The following is a 13,577-nucleotide window of genomic DNA, read 5'->3' on the forward strand; positions in this document are numbered from 1 at the left end:
ATGAGTGCAGCTGGGCCACAGCAGAACCACTTGACTGAACCACCCGCAGTCAGGTGGCTTGCTCTTGAGCCCAGTAGCTGCAAAGGACTAGTGGCTGCTTAACACATATGCCTGCCAGATACTAAGCCTTCTTGTCTTGGCCTCACTCCAAGCCCTGCACCCAGCCTTGCTCTTGCCTAGACCCTGCCCTGCACCTGGCCTTGTTCCAGTCCTGTCCTCGCCTAGCTCCTGCCTTGAAACCAGCCCTGCTCCTGTCTTCTCTGATTCCAGGTGATACAGTTCGGATCTTCAGCTCCAATTCCTGACTGACTCTGCCTTGATCATGGCTCTGGCATTTGGACTTTGACCACTAGGGCTGATGCCTACTTTAACCAGTAGGCCTTACTCCTGCTCTGACAGTTAGGCCTGACTGCCTATGACTCAGTCTCCTGACAGTCTCCAATCAATCTCTTAAGTTGCTGAAGAACCAAGAGGCAGCAGGAAATGTATTCATTCCTCCATAACATTCTCCATCCTGTAAAATCACTAAAGGAAAACATCTGGCGAAAGACATCTTTTATGGTGAAAAATTCAAAATTTGACCTTTTAGATGGGTAAGCATAACAATTTGCACAGAATCACACACACACTTGCTAGTGCATGCAGGTGATAATGTATATTGTTTACTCCATTGAATTCCAACAAACAAAAACCTGTATTTGGAGAATATTAAAACTGTGTAGTTAAACATTCAAATCAGGAAATGCCAGTGTATGTCAACAGCTGGAGCAGCTATTAGAGGAAAACTGCTGGTAGCTGTGCACCTCACTCCCCCGCCTGCCCAATCCAAACATCACAGGAGTCATAGAAGATGTAGTGGAGAAACTGGTACCCAAGAGGTTGCAGCTGTAGCTCATAGCTATATTCCTCTGATAGCAGCCTTAGTGGGTAAAGCAGCTGTGGCTTGAGGGCTGCATATTGTAGATGGTTAGTCAGACCTGATTTCAGAGCTGGGAGGGCATTTGTGGACAGTTTTAAACTATATTATCTCAGTGGCTCTTTTATAAATCTGTAAGGACCAGTCTTTCTTACTCTGTCATTAAAATTTTACATGAGCCTGGAATTTCCATGTCAAATATAGCCTGTAGAGTGCAGGTGGTTCCAGTTGATAGAATTCTAATTCATGAATGACGTTCACAAATATATTTGGAGGTGATGAGTCACAGAAGTCTACCCACAGTGCATAAGAAATTACATCACAATTAAAGTGTAGGTGATATACATATAAGGAGTAAAGAAAATCAAATCAGCCTCAGACTAAAAGGCAATGAATTTTGAAAATAAAATTCTTCAGGCTGTGTTCAGTCCATATCACTCTAGCCTCTCCAGTTGATTTTCTTGTTTTTTAAATAGTTTCTGCACAGTGGATGATGCTTTACCATTTAATGGGAAAAAACCTTATTTTAAATATTTTTAAAGAGATTAACTGTACACCTTTTTCATCTTTCATCTCAGTCTTTAGCTACTGTAGAAGCTTAGAAATAATGGATAGTAATAAGCATTTATATATTAGGACTAGTGAACCATGTCTTGTGGGATAAATGCATAAAATAAATTTATATGGAAGATGTGTGTGTACATATACATATATGCACTAACTATATACTATAATGATTCACTTAAAAAAAATCATTTGAATTTGTTGCCCACTACTGAAATTTTATAACTCCATCTTGTTTCTATGGAAACTGTTACAGTAAGAAGATACAGTAAACAGAGGTACTGCATTATATGAGTCTTCTCTTGTAGTGTATTCATTTGATTAATATCCATCCAAATTGTTCCAATGACGAGTAAAATATTTGTTGCTGTGCTGCCATCCAACAAGGGGTATTCTTATTTTTTTCTTTCCATTTTAAATAAATCCATGTTAACATATGTCATGCTTTCACTTTGGTGTTTGATCATTTTCACAAGTAATTGATGGGATTGTATATACCAGTGGTTTATACTAGTGATCATCAGAAATTTTTTAGCAGAATGTTTGACAGAAATACCATTTTCATCAAAATAAAAATATTTTACAAAATGTCAATTTAAATGAAAGTTCCCACAGTTTTTAAAAATTTTCTTCCCTTACAATGCAATCAGGAGACACTTTCATCTGGAAAAGAAAAGATATGTTTCAATCAGTACTAAGTAGCAATGGTCCTTAATGTTTTTTAAATAGACTATTTCAACTATTATATTGTCATATTATGGCATGTCAATAATAGTGCATATTGTGCACTAATACTGTTATGTCATGATATAATGTAAAAATAATATTTATAAAAAAATAAAACTCTCCACAAAATAACATCCATAATGAAACTTCAAAATTCTGAAACACAAATTTTCCATAGCTGAATATTTTTCAGAAATTCCAGTTTGTGGAAAATTTCAAAAATTATTTGAATTTGTTCCAAATCAAAATGAAAAGAAAATTTGAAACGTTGAAACTTCCTGAAAAGTGGACATTCTAAGTTTCACCTAACTCTAGTTTACATGTTACTGCTAATAATACTTACCTAGTTCAAAGGAATGCAGTGATGATTTGTTTGTTAATGTTTGTAAAGTACTTCAAAGATTAATAGCTTTACAAGGGTGTGATTCATATGATTGCATCACAAACGCTGCTCTTTTCTTTTGTGAATATTTGGGACCTGTGTGTTGCACTGGCTGTTTATATATGACTTTTCAGGGGGCATAGCTCTTAAAGATGTGGTTCAGTTGCCAAGAGTGGGTTAGATGAAATAGCTTTGTGGGCCAGATTATGCCTGGCAATAGTGCAGAGTGTAAATAGCATCTTCACTTTGAGCCAGCTGCTGTTGTAGGCCTTCCACTACTCTCAGCACTGGCATTGCTCCCACCTAGCACTTCCTGGAGTACTATGCACACCAAGGGAGGAACAAGGTGCTGGACATGCCCCTTCTTTCCTCCCCCCTGCAACCTCCCTACTGACTAGCCGAGCTGGCTGGCTGCAGAGAGAAGTATGTGCTGCACCGTCCAAAGGAGATTGAGGACAGTCCTCCATCTGTCTAGCTAGGGTGACCAGATGTCCCAATTTTATAGGGACAGTCCCAATTTTTGGGTCTTTTTCTTATATAGGCTCCGATTACCCTCCCCCCCATCCCATTTTTCACACTTGCTGTCTGGTTACCCTATGTCTAGCAGATGCAATGCTTCATGGAACTCCTCCTTGTGTTGGCAGAGCTCTGCAGTGCCCCAGTGCAGGCCTGAGCTATAGTGGAGTCAGCCTGTGGTTAATGACTGACTTTTAGGGGATAGCTACATTGCACCATAAACCCGTGCTTAAGCCCGGGCTCAAGCCTAACCCCCCCTTGTGCCTACAAGGCAATTGCACAAACCTTGGGCTCTGACCCAGGCTCCCAAGACCCTGCAAGGCTGAACTGTCCAAGCTCAAGTTAAACTGAGACCCAGAGTCCAAGCCTTGTTGCTTTGCAGTAGATGGAGACTCGCTGGACTCGGGTCCTGGGAGTCAGCTGGGACTATCCAAAATTCCATGGATCAACTTCTAGTCCTTTCTATCCTAACAGTCTGCAATCCACTCTATTGAAAATGGAAGCCACCCTGCCCTTTGCAAACGGCAGTAGCTCAGGTCAGTTCTGATCACCAATCTGCAAGCACATGATCAGAGAGCATCCTGGGTTTGCAATGGAGAGCGAACCTATCAAGCCTTCTGCAAAGGTAGCTGCTTCCTGGTCTTCCCACAGTACAGCAGGGTTCGAGGGCTAGATTGGCAACATATGGGGGGGGGGCAGAGAGGGCGGGCCGAGAGAGATGCTAGGGACTCTGGGATAAGGTTATTTTGACTCAGGTCTGCACATGCAGCTTGAACTCCAGAGCCCTAGATTTGAGCACAGATTAGAAAAGTCTTAACATAGGGTTAAAATACAATGTAGATGCTCAAGCCGATGGGTCCCTAATATGGGTCAACTGACCCTGGACTTATATTGCAGCATAAACATATGTTTGTTTGTTTGTTTGTTTCTTTTTTTTTAAAGAAAAAAATCAAGCTCAGTTGGCATCAACAACTGCTGCTGAAAGACAGCCAGATTTTGGTTGGGTAAGATTGCTGAGGGAAGGGGAACAAGTGGTCCAGGGAACAGTAAAATGAGAGCATTAGAATAAATTTAACAATCAGTAAATATATTTTTCCAGGAATCTACTATTCATAATGGGCTGAAATGGCACCTTACCCCTTAGAAAAAATATTTCATAGATATTTTCTTTAGATTAAATGGAAAATGAACAAACCACTCTGTTAGCAATAAACTACTCCAGCTTGTGCATTTGGATCCTGATTTCAATGAGACATTTTCCCTTAGCTTTAATGGGCATTGGACTGGGCCCAAAAAGGTTATGGTGTACTTCTTGGATGGCTGATGCCATGAGGTTGAACTCACATGAGGCATTAGGGTACCAGATGTCCTGATTTTATAGGGACAGTCCTGATTTTTGGGTCTTTTTCTTATATAGGCTCCTATTATCCTCCACTCCCATCCCGATTTTTCACATTTGCTTTTTGGTCACCCTACGAGCCATATGTCTATGACTTACTAATGTGCTATTTCCTGTAGCTCATTGATGTAATGGCACAATCTGTCTGCAAAAGAAAGCATCTTTCAAATGAAGAAGTAGTCTGAGGGGAGTGGCTTACATAAAAAGGGCATGGAACTGCGGAAAGTGTCAATAAACTTAGGAATGTTTGGAAACAGGGACAATCTCCATTTGTTGGTGGATGGAGCAGGAGAATTGGGTTTTATTCTCAGCTCTGTCATTGGCCTGCAAGGTGACCTTGGGCAAGTCACTCTACATCTGTGCCTCAGTTTCCACATCTGTAAAATGGGGATAATGATACTGATCTCCTTTGTAAAGCACATTGAAATCTACTAATGAAAAGTTCTGTATAAGAGACAGGTATTATTATTTATTATTATTTTGGGTACTGACTGACTTTTGTGCTCGTCACTTAATGTCTGTTCTATTAAGTATTAGATTAGTTGGTTATAATTTAGTTTGGTGATAGCTGCATTTATAAATACCTTAGAAAGGTGCAAAGATCTCAGGGAAAGTGAGTGGGAGAGATGCTGGCTCTCTCACCAGAAGCAGAAGTGACAGCTGTAGGGCCCTGCTGCTGCTGCATTTAAACTGAAATCAGTCTGTAGCGCTCCCTTTCAGTTTATCTTACAGTGCATTGCATTTCACTGAAGCTTTCGATGATGTGGGATATGAACTGGGCTGGTTCATTAAACTGGCACATGTAATGCAGCAACCTGCTTATTGAGCAGGCCTTCTCGGTAGCAGCACATATCACCAGTGCACTGTGATCTGCACTGGCTGAAGGCTAGTGGACTGAATTTAAGGTGTCTGTTGTGATATATAAAACCCTAAATGGCTTGACATTTTCCTACCTCTCTTCCTGTTCCACACTGTGATAGTTACAATTAGGCAGTCAAGATGGATCCCCTTAGGTTAAAAAAGAGAGAGTTTGCAGTAGAGTCTTCTGTATGAGGGTCCCTCAGCACTGGAACAAGAGTGACAGACCACACATTTTTTTTCTTCATGTTTCAATGTTGTCAATAATTTCAATCTTCCACTTTGTTGGTAGGGTTGTTGTTTTTTTTTAGTCTATATTTTTTACCCAGTGGCTTTTTCATGTTTTTAGATATTCTGCTGATTTCTTTACCTAATATCTTGCTGTTCCCTGGTGGGTTTCTTGCATTCACTGTTGTCTCTCTATAGATGTGGCATTTTAATTTGGTTCTTGGAATATTTCTGTTTATAACTCACAGTCTGTTTTTTAAAGTTTGGATTGATCATTTCCCTTCTTGGTGATATTATACTAAATATTAATTTTAAAGTCTATTGAGCAATTTTTTTTTCCAGCTAGCATATTTTTATTACTCTAACATTGTGTGATGCAACTGGTTATTGTATTAGGGCCAAATCCTACAAGCTGCTCAGAGACTCCTGTAAAAGTGCTGAGCATCCTCAGCTCATATCAACTTCTATGCTCAGCAACTTAAAAAACACAGCCCCTGTCAAACCATTGGTATGATGGTCATCATGTTATTTGCTTCAGTTTTTCTGCTTTTCTTTATGCACACTCAGACTCTTTGATTTGGGAAGATAAGAGGTTATGGACTTATGTTCAGATGACAATTATTTAAGGGATAGATTCTGAAGTTAGCTGCAGCCAAGCTGCAGTATTCCAGGAGTAGCCCTGGGAAGCATTGTCTCTTTGGGTACGTCTACACTACGGGATAATTCCGATTTAAATTAAACCGGTTTTATAAAAGAGATAGTATAAAGTCGATTGCACTCGGCCACACTAGGCACATTAATTCGGCAATGTGCGTCCATGGTCCGAGGCTAGCATCGATTTCTGGAGTGATGCACTGTGTGTAGCTATCCCGTAGCTATCCCATAGTTCCTGCAGTCTCTCCTGCCCCTTGGAATTCTGGGTTGAGAGCCCAGTGCCTGATGGGCAAAAATCATTGTCGCGAGTGGTTCTGGGTACAGCCTCACCCCTCCCTAAGTGAAAGCAGCAGACAACCGTTTCGTGCCTTTTTTCCTGGGTGAACTGTGCAGACGCCATAGCACAGCAAGCATGGACCCTGCTCAGATCAGCACCGCGATCGTGAATGTTGTAACCATCTATGGTGAACCATGAACTGCAAAGGCAGGCGAGGAGGAGGCGGCTATTTTCATCTTTAATTTTGAGTCCGGGTTCTGTGTTACAGATTTCACAGACACAGGTCGTGCTCGAGATTCACGGCTGCGCCATGTAACCATTGTCTTTCGGCTCTGCACCTCCTTCATCGCAAGCCCCCCCCCTTCCGTTCTCTGGCATGATGTCTTTCCCTCCTCCTCCCCCACGCATGCGTAGGTATCATGGAAAACTGCTAATACCCCCCTTGTCCACCGCCGTGGCTGGCTGCTGGGAATCCGCTAGCACACCAGAAAGCTCAGCGCTATCCTCCTCCCTCCCCTGCTTGCTACATGCAAGAAGGATTTTGTAAGCACGCAACACCCTTAGGAAAGGCATCGTCTGTCCCCTATAAATTCGATCCTGAATTCACCGTTACCATGACGATTCACTCTTGGTGAGGAGAACAGACGAGATAAGACGTATGTTCTTGAGATGCCGCCAACACCGGGACCATACGCAGCAATATGTTTGTATAGCAAGTAATACCCGATTACTTGCTATCATTCGCCGTGAAGGTTTCGATGGTGACGGAACAAGGCCTTGCCCGAACTCTCTGCCAAAGTTTGAGTACTCCAGGAACTTCTGGAGATTCCTGGAGGGATTCAAGTCATCCCAGACATGTTAACACTTCCCGTAACTGACTCCCTGAATGCATCCAGCCCTCGGGCAACATCAATCTGAAAAGCAGCTTGCTTTTAAAAACCATTGTTTTATATTTACAAGTACACTCACCTGCACCAGAGGTTGCTTCCATGCTTCCTGTTGGGTATGGTTTGGAGGTGGGACGGAATTGCATTGGGAGATTTTCAGCAAAAGTCGGCTGTTGGGGCTGCAGAGTGCTGTGTGCTCCTCTGCAGTTTCATCCTTCTCCTCCATCACTCCCTTCCCCATCCGATAATCCTCACGCATGTCTGAGCATTAACCAACCCCCACGAAATCCCAGGCAGAGAATGGGGTAGTGGGGCCGCATCCCTAAATGCATGAGCCTCAGTGTAGAGCGGCATTTTGGCCCTGCCAGGACTTCGTTTGCTCTTGTTTTGGTAGGCTTGTCTGAGCTCCTCACTTCCTCTGCACATGCACTGGTCTGTGTGGCCTTGGCCTCAGGCCTGGAAATTTTTCAATATTTTTCGAATTTCGTCTTTTAGCAGTAGTTCTGTTAGCGAAGAGTCTCTCACCACTATAGCGATCAGAGTCATACCCGCATCCGTCCATCGGAGCTCTTTTTCTATTCTCAGGGACTTGCATTGCTACCTGTCTATTGGTCTTGTGCGGTCACCTGTCGCTCTATTGCAGAACTCCACCGGCCAACGGAAATGAAATTCAAGTTCGCGGGCTTTTTCTGGTTCTACATGCGCCAGTGGATCCGGTTCAGATAGACTGTCCGCGCGTCAAGTGATGCAGATGGGATATGGCCCGGCCAATACCAATCGATTGCGGCTACACTAACTCCTAATCCGAGTATGAGTACATACTCGATTTAGCGTCATGAAACTGGTTGAAATAGGAAATTTAATTAAGGGGACAGTGGCCATTTTTTCCTACAGGGAGTGTTGATGTTGCTTTACAGATCTCCTTGCTTAGCCAGCATAGGGGAGGTTGAGGGTTGTGGAATGGAGTTGTTTGGGCTTAGCAAGCTAGCTCTTCCTCGGTGTGGCTACAGGACAATGTTCCCACTACAGCCCCGTGGGGCGGCTGGGTTTGGTTCTTTGGCGGGTTGCAATTTGCAGGATCTTGCCAGAGTCCCGCATGCGGGGGGGATGAGGGGAGGGGTTTTTTTTTAGCCGTTTACACCAATGACATTCCCATGCGGAACGGGATCGTGGGATTCGAGAGTATCCAGATTTGGGGGTGGTTTCTGCGAGATGGGCTGGGAGTTTTGCCAGGCTGGCAGAGCCGATAGCCGACAATGGCTTACATGGCCGAAGCAGGTTGAAGTTCTGATGCCTCGGATCTAGTTTTTCGTGCTGTGATTCGTAACCAGATTTCTTCATTGTCTTCTCAAAATTTTTATGTTCCCTCTAAAATGACGAGACTTGTATTGTTTTTGTCTTAGTTTTGATTGTGCTTTTGGAATTAGTCATTTTAACTGAAGGTTGAAACCATTGTTTGTGGGTGTGGTTTGGTGTTCTGTAAATGATCTTTTAATACTTCTCTCCCTATAGGCTGCAAATTTTTTTTTCAAGTCCTTCCCACTCAATCCCAAACGGCTAGCTCAGTATAGAGTGGATGTGTTTATAACGACGAGGAGCGAGTATGGAGAAATGGTGATAATCGTCGAAGTGCGATGCCTGGAAGATGTAACTCGAAGAAGGATATGAATTCCATGGCAGGACGTGGGTAGCATTAAGGAAAGGATGCCAGTGAGTAGGACAGGCAGGACGCTCGAAGATGAGAGTAATCCGCAGCAGGAGATCAGAGGTGATAGGCAGGAAGCAATCAGCCGGTCTTAAGCGCGGATCTGATAACTGCTTATGTTTTTCTGTATAGTACACTAAAAGTGAAAGAAGATACAGCAACTGTTGCTTCTTTGGCAACATAGACACATAGTAAAATTGTTCTGAAGATTGAAAGACAAAGAACGAACATACCCGCCCTGGGGGCCTGCTGCGAGTGAACATAATACTTCCGTACCAATATACACTGACTATCCTCCGACGTTCTACCCGGCCTCTCATTCTGGCCATGGCGCCCACCCATCCGCCATTCTCCCACGGCAACCGCAACCCCGCCTCTTTCATACCTTTCACCACTCCCTGCACCCCCTACCCCCACCCCCACCGCCCCTCCTCCCCGCTCTCCCGCCTCCATCCCCTCGATCCGCCAACACAGCCGGGGGAAAAAAGATGAGTAAGATCATGCTTCCTGAGTCCCCCGCAGACGTCGGGTATAGATTGGAATCACGCAGCCAGCCCAGCGTTTCATCCCCCACCGCTTGATTTTCCTGCCTAACCTGATCTTCCTGCTGCACTCTCATCTTGAGCGTCCTCCTGTCCTCACTGTTCAGCATCTTTCTGTAATTTACGAACACGTCCTTTACTGATTCAGATCAGCTCTTCATTGCGATTACTTCCATGATTCGAGAACATTTTCATCTGCGTCCTCTTCTTCCTCTCTATTGAGCTAGCGTTGGATTGAGAGGGAGGCTTAAAAATTTGCAGCTGCCATGAGGAGAGAAGTATTTAAAACGATTACATTATTAACGGCGAACACAGGTTTTACATCTTCACGTGAAACACTATTCACCTTACACAGCATGTTAATTCACTACAATCTCTCATTTTGCATTTTATTTTTGATGTGGCTCTGTGTACATTTCAACACAGGTCGGCTCGAATTCAACTGGCTGCCCATGTAAACCATTTCTTTCGGCTTCTGCAGCCTCCTTCATTCGCGAGCACCCCCCCCTCCGTTCTCTGGCATGATGCTTTCCTCCCTCCCACGCATGCGTGGTATATGGAAATCACTGCTAATACCCCCCTTGTCCACCGCGTGAGCTGGCTGCTGGGAATCCTGCTAGCACACCAGAAGCTCAGCGCTATCCTTCTCCTCCCCTGCTTGGCTCATCAAGGAAGGATTTTTGTAAGCAACGTCAACACCTGTAGGAAAGCATCTCTGTCCCCTAATTAAAATTTCCTGAATTTCACCGTACCAGAACGATTCACTCTTGTAGGATAACAGCGATAAGACGTATGTTTTTGAATGCCAGCAATCACCGGGAACATACGCAGCTATGTTTGTCATAATGCAACGATACCGATTATTGCTACATTCTGGTGGAAGGTTTCCGATGTGACGGAACAAGTGCCTTGCCGAACTTCTGCAAGTTTTGGCCTCCAGACGTTCTGGAGAATGTCCTGGAGGGTTCAGTCATCCAATGTTAACACTTTCCGCGTAACTGACTCCGCGAATGCATCCCAGCCCTCGGGCAAATCACTCTGAAAAGAAGCTTGTTTTAAAACATGTTTTATATTTACAGTCCACTCACCTGCACCGAGGTTGCTTGCCTGCTTCTGTTGGGTAGTCGGTTTGGGAGGTGGACGAATTGCATTGGGGGATTTTTTTTTTCCCCAGAAAAGTCGGGCTGTTGGGGCTGCAGAGTGGTTGCTTCTGCAGTTTCTCTTCTCCTCCTCATCCCTTCCCATACGATAATCCTCAGCATGTCTGAGCTTAACAACCCCCACGAAATCCAGGAGACGTGGAGGTGTGGTGGCCGCAGCCTAAATGCATGAGCCTCAGTGTAGAGCGGATGTTTGCCCTGCCCCAGACCTTCCGTTATTGCTTCTTTGGTTTTGGTAGCTTGTCTGAGCTCCTTCCTTTCTCTGCACTGCATGGTCTGTGTGGCCTTTGTCCTCAGGCCCTGGAAATTTTTTCATATTTTTCAATTTCGTCTTTTGCAGAGTTCTGTTAGGCGAGGTCTTCCCACTTTAGCGATCAGAGTCATACCATGCGTCATGCTGGAGTTCTTTTTCTATTCTCAGGGACTGCATTGCTACCTGTGTGATTGAGCTCTTTGTGGGTCACCCTGTGCTCATCAGAACTCACCGGCCAACGGAAATGAAATTCAAGTTCGCGGGGCTTTTTCTGGTTCTACATGGCCAGTGGATCCCGTTCAGATAGTGTCCGCGCGGTCAAGTATGCATTGATGGTATGGCCGGCGGCAATACCAATCGATTGCGGCTACATACCCTAATCGATATGATAATACTGACATACTCGAATTTTAGCGAGCTACTCCGTCTCGTTGAGGAGAGGTTGACAGATTTTAGCGCTACTCCTCTCGTTGAGGAGGAGTACAGAAACCGATTTAAAGAGCCCTTTATATCGATTTAAAGGGCCTCGTAGTGTGGACGGGTGCGGCGTTAAATCGGTTTAGCGCTGCTAAAATTGGTATAAACACGTAGTGTAGACCAGGCCTTAGAAACACTCTTCTGTATCATGTCACAGTGCCTTTCTGCTTCCTTCTGAGCTAACCAGCCAACTGTACAAAGTAATATAGACACCATCTTACAGACCATACACGAAGCTCCTGGTGAAATCAAAGTGAATGTTTCTCAAAGTAAAAGAGGATTCAAGGACACCAGGAATATTCCTGGTGGTGCCTAATGTCACACTCAAAGCTTGAGAGGTCATTTGGTCCAGCCCCCCTGTGCAGAGGCAGGACCAAGAACACCTAGACCATCCCTGACAAGGGTTTGCCCAGCCTGGTCTTAAAAACCTCTGACGGGGATTACCTTGGATTCCTATTTCAGGACTTATCTATCCTTATAATAACAAAGCTTTTCCAAATATCTAACTAAATCCCCCATGCTGCTGATTGATTAAGCCCATTACTACTTGTCCTGCCTTCAGTGGAATGGAGAACAATGGATCACCAGCCTCTTTATAACAACCCTTAACATATCTGAAGACTGTTATCAGGTCCCCTCCATGCCCAGTCTTCTTTTCTGAAGACTAAACAAACTCAGTTTCTTTTAACCTTTCCTCACAGGTCATATTTTCTAAACCCTTTATCCTTTCTATCGCTCTCCTCTGGACTATCTCCAGTTTGTCTCTATTTTTCTTAAAGTGTGATGTCCAAAGCTGGACACTATACTCCAGCTGAGGCCTCACCAGTGCTGAGGAGAGTAGGACAATTACCTCCGACGCCTTATATATGACGCTCCTGTTAACAGATCCTCAGAATATTAGGCTTTTTTGCAACTGCTTCATATTGTAGGCTTATATGCAATTTGTGATCCATCATAACCCCCCCAGATCCTTTACAGCAGTACTATTGCTTAGCCAGTTGCTTCTCATTTTGTGATTGTGAATTTGATTTTTTCCTTTCTAAGTGCAGTACTTTGCCCTATCTTTACTGAATTTCATCTTGCTGATTTCAGAGGCTTTCTCTAGTTTGTTCAGTTTGTTTTAAATTCTATTCCTATGGTCCACAGTATTAACAACCACTCCCAGGTTGGTGTCATCTGCGGATTATTTAAGCATACTTTCTACCCCATTATCCGAGTCATTCATGTAATTACTGAATAGTACTAAACCAGCACAGACCCCTCTGAGACCCGGTAGCAAACCACTGATAACTACTCTTTCAGTACGGTCTTCCAACCAGTTATTCAACCACCTTATAGTAGTTTAATCTAGACCATCTTTTCCCTAATTTGCTTATGAGAATGTCATGTGGGACTCTATCAAAAGCTTTACTAAAATCAAGATGAGACATATGCATCTTTTAAAGTAAATGGAAGATACTGCAGGGTACAGCATGTTTGAATAAAATGTGAAATTAAGAAGTGTATTAAGAATGTGTAGCACTCTGAAGGTCTGTCTAATAGATAATGTTATTAGGTGTGAATACCTATTAGGTAAACACATACATAGATAAACTTCTTATCCCTTTTGTGAGATGTTGAGTTATGAATCTCAAATCATGTGCCTAATCACCTTGCTGAATCTGGCCTACTTCTGTTTGTAAAACTCCCTATTTCTGAAATGAAAAACTGAACATACAATTGAAAAATTGTTGCCTACATTTTGAAGTAATCAGTCAAATTTTCATTTAAAAATGAAGATGTTTTAAACATCACAGCATCAAAAGAATTTTAAGTTTGTATCACTGGAAATATTGAAGTCTAATTGTTCTGACACATGCAAATATATTTAACCTTAGGGGTATGTTAGTACAGAATGCATGAATGTTAAAAAATCAATTATTACATGTATTAGAAATTGAGACATCAATTCTGCAGTTCATTCCTTGTGGACAATCCTTTGTCCACATGGAACCCTGTTGATTTCAGTGGGGCTTTGACTGAGTGCAGGTTCC

The 13,577-nt window shown here is 43.3% G+C and overlaps 1 protein-coding gene across 4 annotated transcripts in view; it reads left to right on the plus strand.

Moving 5' to 3' along the window:
- The window catches only part of DLGAP2 (DLG associated protein 2), a 698,632-nt gene that overhangs the window by 160,475 nt on the left and 524,580 nt on the right, over positions 1-13,577 (plus strand). The gene's annotated exons all lie outside the window — the stretch shown is intronic.

The sequence above is a fragment of the Chelonoidis abingdonii genome, chromosome 3 (genome assembly GCF_003597395.2).
Source record: "Chelonoidis abingdonii isolate Lonesome George chromosome 3, CheloAbing_2.0, whole genome shotgun sequence".
Classification (NCBI taxonomy): Eukaryota; Metazoa; Chordata; order Testudines; family Testudinidae; genus Chelonoidis; species Chelonoidis abingdonii.